This window comes from Mixophyes fleayi, chromosome 2, assembly GCF_038048845.1.
Source record: "Mixophyes fleayi isolate aMixFle1 chromosome 2, aMixFle1.hap1, whole genome shotgun sequence".
In the NCBI taxonomy this organism is placed as follows: domain Eukaryota; kingdom Metazoa; phylum Chordata; class Amphibia; order Anura; family Limnodynastidae; genus Mixophyes; species Mixophyes fleayi.
This window is the reverse complement of record NC_134403.1, coordinates 375203109-375210527: the sequence shown is the minus strand read 5'-3', so window position 1 is coordinate 375210527 and position 7419 is coordinate 375203109.

The window sequence follows — 7419 nt, the reverse complement described above, 5'->3', positions numbered from 1 at the left end:
GGGTTCCTGGAGTCCTCTTCTTGTTCCACGAAATTAAAAGTTTGTGCTTTTGATGTTACCGTTTCCTTTGCTACCAAATCATTTGTGAACCCAAGCACTTATTGATTCTGGAGCTGCAGGAAATTTTATTTCTAAATCCCTCGTGAATCAATGGTCACCACCAGTGATTACTTTGAAAGTACCATTTTCTGTGATTGCTATCGATGGATCACGTATTATTAATGGTCTCATTACCCAGAGTACGTCTTCATTGACTCTTCAAATGGGGGCCTTACACCAGGAAAAAATTTCATTTCTAATTCTTCCTGTTACTACCAGTCCTATCATACTAGGCCTTCCATGGCTTCAACTTCATTCCCCTCAGATCGACTGGAACACTCCTCAAGTCACATCCTGGGGGTCTGAATGTCATCATCGTTGTCTCTCTCAAGTTGTTCCACTCAAAATACAGCAGTCGTCTATTTCACCGGGTCCACCAGGCCTCCCTCCACAGGATCCTTCATCTACGGATCTGTGCGATAAGGTTCAGTCAGAACGCCTTCCTCCTCATCGGGCGTTCGTGACGTCCTCGGACGTTGTAGATGGATATCAGGAGTCATCTTCAAAAAGTCAATTTTTTGTGGTTTACGGTCACCATCCGTCTTTTCCGGAATTTCCTGTCCTCCCACCCACCCAAGTTCCTGCTGTAGAGACTGTTTGTCAGACCTTCAAAAATATTTGGTCTCAGGTCAAAACCTGTTTAAAGAAGACATCTGCCAGATATAAGTCTTTTGCAGATAAAAAGAGACGGGCTATTCCACCACTGAAAATCGGAGATCGTGTTTGGTTATCAACCAAAAATATTCATTTGAAGGTCCCATCTATGAAGTTCGCTCCTCGTTTTATTGGTCCGTATAGGATCATTCAAGTGATAAATCCAGTTTGTTTCAAACTTCTACTACCTAAGAACCTTCGTATTTCCAATGCCTTCCATGTGTCTTTGCTCAAACCTCTTATCATCAACCGTTTCTCGGTCCCTCCTTCAGCACCTCGGCCAGTTCAAATTCATCAAGAGGAGGACTTTGAGATTACTCACATATTGGATGCAAAAATTTTGCGAGGAGTTCTTCGTTTCATCGTTCATTGGAGCGGTCATGGATCAAAGCAGAAGATCTCAACGCTCCAGCTCTTCTTAAGAAGTTTTATTCTAAGTTTCCGGACAAACCTGGTTCCAGGTGTTCTGTGCCCACCTTTAAAAGGGGGGGTACTGTCACTCACCGGACTGTGAGTGCCATTTCCCGTGTGTTCAGGAACCGTGGCCGTCCGCCATCCTGAGGGTCTGCACATGTGCAGCCCTTATCAAACCTTCAGTACCTGTTGCTTTTAATTGATTGGATGATCAGGCAACCCTCCCTATTTAAACCACCTGTGATCAGTACCTGGTGGCCTGATCTTGGAGTCTCATTCCCCATGAGCCTCTGAAGGTGTTCCTGTGTTCCTCGTGTATTAAGCTCCTGCTGATTCCTGTTTACTGCTATTGTGGTTCCCAGACCACTTCAACTCTCCTGTGTTCATCGTGCCTGCACTCAGCAGATTCCTATCTGCTAGTACTGCCGGACTCCTGTTCGTTTCAACTCTCCAGTGTTCATCGTGCCTGCACGCAGCTGATTCCTATCTGCTGTCTCCATTACTACTACAGAGTTCCTGTTCGTTTCAACTCTCCTGTGTTTATCTTGTCAGCTATCCGCTGCCTCCGTTACTACTACAGTGTTCCTGATCGTCTCAACTCTCCTGTGTTTATCGTGTCAGCTATCCGCTGCCTCCGTTACTACTACAGTGTTCCTGATCGTCTCAACTCTCCTGTGTTTATCGTGTCAGCTCTCCGCTGCCTCCGTGACTACTACAGGGTTCCAGACCGCCTCTACTCTCCCGTGTTCAGCGTGCCTTCTCTCCGCTGCCTCCACCACTACTACTGGATACCAGACAGCCTCAACTCTCCCGTGTTCTTCATGTTTCCAGTTCCACTTACTCCTGCTTCCTGAGTATTGCTTCGTTGATTCTGGATTACCTGCCGTGCGCTGCACCAACCTGATTACCGCTTCCACCCTCCAGTGGTCTCTCCTCCTGCCGGCCTTCAGCCGTTTAGGTATCCCTGCACGTCTCTCTGACAGCCTGCTCTCCTGAACCGCGGTATGCATACTTTCCATTGACTTTGCTTTTGTATTGCATATCCATCTGGACTGAGTTGTGTTCTCCTCCGGAGCCTCCTATCCACTGAAGCTATTGTTACCATTGACTTTGTTTCCTATTGCCTGGATAGCTATTGTGACTTTGTATACTTCAAGCAGTGCTTGTCAGTTATCGTTGTATAGTGGATATAATCGTGGGATCAAGTCCTGCGTGTCCCGTGTATACTCTGCTTTACATTCATCTCCTCGTGCCCCTCCTCACATATATATATCAGTGGTACAACTTGCTGACGCAGACCACTGACTCCTGTTCCCTGTGACACCAGTTTCAAGTATCCTCTCACATAAGCAGTGGTACAACTTGCTATTCGCAGACCACTGACTTCCCCGTTACCTACCTTCACCTGGATTCCATTCCTTCACTATAGACAGCGGTACAACTTGCTATACGCAGACCGCTGACTCTCACTACCTCCTCGCTACTCCTGGACATTCCTCCTCACTATAGCAGTGGTACAACTTGCTATACGCAGACCACTGACTCTCCTCACGTTTCCTTGTCCATCTGGTTCCTCGTGTACAGTCATCTACTCATTACCAGTTGCTGCTAGTCATAGACTTTCCTCGAGCATTCTCTCACCATCTGCTGTTTCTCCTGTTCCGTTGTCACCCTGCTACCAGAGAACCATAGTACCAACTGTCACTCACCGGACTGTGAGTGCGTCTTCCCGTACATTTAGGAACCGTGGCCGTCCTCCATCCTGAGGGTCTGCGCATGCGCAGCCCTTTCAAACCCTTCAGTACCTGTCCCTTTAACTTAATTGGCAGATCAGGCAACACTCCCTATATTAAGCACCTGTGGTCAATACCACGTTGCCTGATCTTGGAGTCTCATTCCCCATGAGCCTCTGAAGGTGTTCCTGTGTTTCCTCGTGTATTCAGCGCTGCTGATTCCTGTGGTTTCCAAACCACTTCTACCCCTGTGGTTTCCAGACCACTTCTACTCCTGTGGTTTCCTAACCACTTCAACCCTCCTGTGTATCATCGGGACTGTTAGCTGATTCCTATCCGCTGCCTCCGTGCACTACAGTCTTCAATCTACTTCAACTCACCTGTGTGCCATCATGACTGTTAGCTGATTCCTATCCGCTGCCTCCGTGCACTACAGTCTTCAATCTACTTCAACTCGCCTGTGTTTCATCGTGACTGTTTGGCTGATTCCTATCCGCTACTCTCCGTGCTCAACAGTTCCAGCTCAGCTCTGCTCTCCCGTGTTTCATCGTTGCTGCACCTGCTGGTTGCTATCCGCTACCTCCGTGTATCTGCAGAGTCCTGCTGCTGCTACTCCTCAGTTCTACTCATCCTACAACAGCTGACCCGCTCTCCGTGCTTCTCCGTGTTCCCGCTAGTCTCTACTCGCCAGTCTGCATCAGATCTGCGCCTCACTGTTTTCATCTCATCAAGACCATCGCTACTCTTCAGGGTCCTCCAGGAGTCCAGTTCTACATACTACTGCTTCCTGAGTATTTGTTCCCCTGCTGGTCTACCTACCTGTGCGCTGCACCTACTTGATTACCGCTTCACCCCTCCAGGGACTTCGCATCCTGCCGGCCTCCAGCCGTTCAGGTATCTCTGCCCTCCTGTCTGACAGCCTGCTTCTGAACCACGGTATGCATACTTCTCATTGACTGTGCTGGTGTATTGCATATCTTGCTGGACTGAGTTTGTTCTCCTCTGGAGTTTACTATCCGCTGAGACTATTGCCATCATTGACTGTGTTATCTTGTGCCGGATTACCTCAAGTGACTTTCTATTATTGCAGTGCTGTTCAGTCATTAATATATTGTGCATGTTATTGTGGATCAAGTTTAAGGTGCCCGTGTATCCCCTGTATTGCAGTCTCTCCCCGTGCTCCTCCTCACATATATATTCAGTGGTACAACTTGCTACCGCAGACCACTGACTCCCCGGATACCTCCACTTGGATTCCATTCCTTCACTCAGACAGCGGTACAACTTGCTATCCGCAGACCGCTGACTCTCATCACCTCCTCGTTTCTGTTGGACATTCCTCCTCACTATAGCAGTGGTACAACTTGCTACCGCAGACCACTGACTACCTTTACGTGTCCTTTGTCCATACAGTTCCTCGTGTGTTTCTACATCCATATTACCAGTGCTGCTAGTCATAGACTTTCCTGAGCATCTCCATCATCTGCTATTTCCTGTTCCGTGATCACCCTGCTACCAGAGTACCATATTACCATCTATACTGCTCTGGTAAGCCTATCACCTGGTGATCCCTGGGTAAAGACTCCTAGTGCCCGTGACAGTAAGATCAGGCCATGACAGACCCAGATACGGAATCTACAGCCAAAGAGATGCTGCAGCATCTGGTCACCCGTGTGGAGCAACAGGATGCTCGCCAACAGCTGTTACTTCAATGCTACCAGTCGTTAGCCTCCCAAGGACCATCTGGACAGCCTGTTACAGCTAATGTTGAAGCTCCTGTGCTTTCCTCCGTTTCCCCAGTGCCATCCCAGGTGTCTACAGCTCCCACGCTTCACCTGCCTACTCCGTCCAAGTACGATGGAGACCCCAAAACTTGTAGGGGTTTTCTCAACCAATGCTCAGTTCATTTTGAGCTCCAACCCCAAAATTTTTCTACCCACCGTTCCAGAGTGGCCTATCTTATCTCATTGTTTTCTGGACAAGCTCTGGCTTGGGCCTCCCCTCTGTGGGAAAGGAATGATCCTGTATTACAAGATAGTGCCAAATTCATTTCTATGTTCCGAAGTGTGTTCGATGAACCAGGTCGTGTGACCTCCGCTGCTTCCAGCATTCTTCGTTTACGTCAAGGTTCTCATACAGTAGGCCAGTACGTCATTCAATTTAGGATCTTAGCCTCTGAACTTCAGTGGAACACTGAAGCATTAATTGCCGCCTTCTGGCAGGGGCTCTCCGATAAAATTAAAGATGCACTGACTACCCAAGAGCTTCCTTCATCACTAGAAGATTTGATCTCTCTTTGCCATCGTGTAGACATGAGGTTTCGTGAAAGAGAATCTGAGAAAACAACTCCTGTTAAAGCACCTCTTCGCTCAACCCCTCAGTTTCGTCCAGCTTCACCTTCCGTGATTCCCATGGAGATAGGACGTTCCAAATTATCTTTAGAAGAGAAGAAACGAAGAGTAAAGAATAGACTTTGTATCTATTGTGCTGATTCCACACATATGCTCAGTTCTTGCCCTAAGAAATCGGGAAATGCCAGGCCCTAACTAGTTCTGGAGAGGTGAAGTTAGGGTCCCTGGAGTCCTCTCCATCTTCTATGAAATTAAAAGTCTGCGCTTTTGATGTTACGATTTCCTTTGCTACCAAATCCTTTGAGTCACAGGCATTGATTGATTCTGGAGCAGCAGGAAATTTCATTTCTAAATCCCTAGTGAATCAATGGTCCCTACCAGTGATTACTTTGAAAACACCGATTACTGTGACTGCTATAGATGGATCACGTCTCATCAATGGTCTCATCACTCAGAGTACGTCTCCAGTAACACTTCAGATTGGTGTGCTACACCATGAAGAAATTTCGTTTTTAATTCTTCCAGTTACGACAAGTCCGATTGTCTTAGGCCTTCCATGGCTTCAATGTCACTCTCCCCAGATTGACTGGCGCACTCCTCAAGTTACGTCTTGGGGAGCTGAATGTCATCATCGTTGTCTTTCTCAAGTCATTCCTCTTAAAGTACAGCAATCTTCCATCTCATCTTCCTCACCGGGACTCCCTCCTCAGTATGCTTCATTTGCCGATGTTTTTGATAAAGCTCAGTCTGAACGTCTTCCTCCTCATCGTTCTTGGGATTGTCCGATCGATCTTCTACCTGGCAAGACTCCTCCCAGGGGTCGGGTCTATCCACTTTCGTTACCTGAAACTCAAGCCACATCTGAGTACATCCAGGAGAATCTCCAGCGAGGGTTTATTCGACCTTCCACCTCTCCCGCTGGAGCCGGGTTCTTCTTCGTAAAAAAGAAGGATGGATCACTACGCCTCTGCATAGATTTTCGTGGACTCAACGCCATTACTATTAAGAATCGGTATCCCATTCCGTTGATCACTGAGTTATTTGATCGCATCAAGGGAGCTCGGATCTTTACCAAGTTGGATCTTCGTGGTGCCTATAATTTAATTAGAATCCGTCCCGGTGACGAATGGAAGACAGCGTTCAACACCAGAGATGGGCATTATGAATATCTAGTAATGCCTTTCGGGTTGTGCAATGCCCCCGCTGTTTTCCAAGGCTTCGTTAATGAGATCTTTCGGGACTTATTATATGTATGTGTCGTTGTCTACCTGGACGACATATTGATCTTTTCACAGGACCTGCCTTCTCATCACCAACATGTGGCAGAGGTCCTCTCCAGACTCCGGAAAAATTCATTATTCTGCAAACTAGAAAAATGTTCATTCGAGTTGCCCCAGATTCCATTCTTGGGGTATATTGTTTCCGGAGTTGGCCTGAAGATGGATCCAGACAAGGTGAATGCTGTATTACATTGGCCCCAGCCAACTACTCTTCGTGCTATCCAGCGTTTTTTAGGTTTCGCCAATTACTATAGACGCTTCATTCAAGACTTCTCGTCCATTGCATCTCCTATTGTGGCCCTGACTCGTAAAGGGGCTAATACTAAGCAATGGTCATCCGAGGCTCTCCAAGCCTTTCAAATTCTTAAAGAGTCCTTCTCCTCTGCTCCCATTCTTCGACAGCCTGATGTGACACTTCCCTTCTTCCTAGAAGTAGATGCCTCTAATGTGGGCTAAGGAGCCATTCTCTCCCAACGCTCGGAGCAACAAAAATTCCATCCTTGTGCCTTTTACTCTCGGGGTCTCCTGCCTGCAGAGAAAAATTATACGATCGGGGACAAGGAGTTGCTGGCTATCAAAGTTGCATTAGAGGAGTGGAGATACTTATTGGAAGGAGCTCGTCATCCGGTGACGATTTTCACGGATCATAAGAACCTGTCATATCTACAGTCTGCTCAATGCTTGAATCCTCGTCAAGCAAGATGGTCTCTTTTCTTTTCCCGTTTCGAATTAATTATAACCTTCAAACCAGCTGCCAAGAACAAGAAAGCTGACGCTCTATCTCGAGCTTTTGTGACGTCCTCTGACGTTGAAGAGTTTTCCAACCATTCTATACTAGACCCCAAATGTATCTCGCTGGCTTCTTCTTCCACCAAAATGCTACCATTT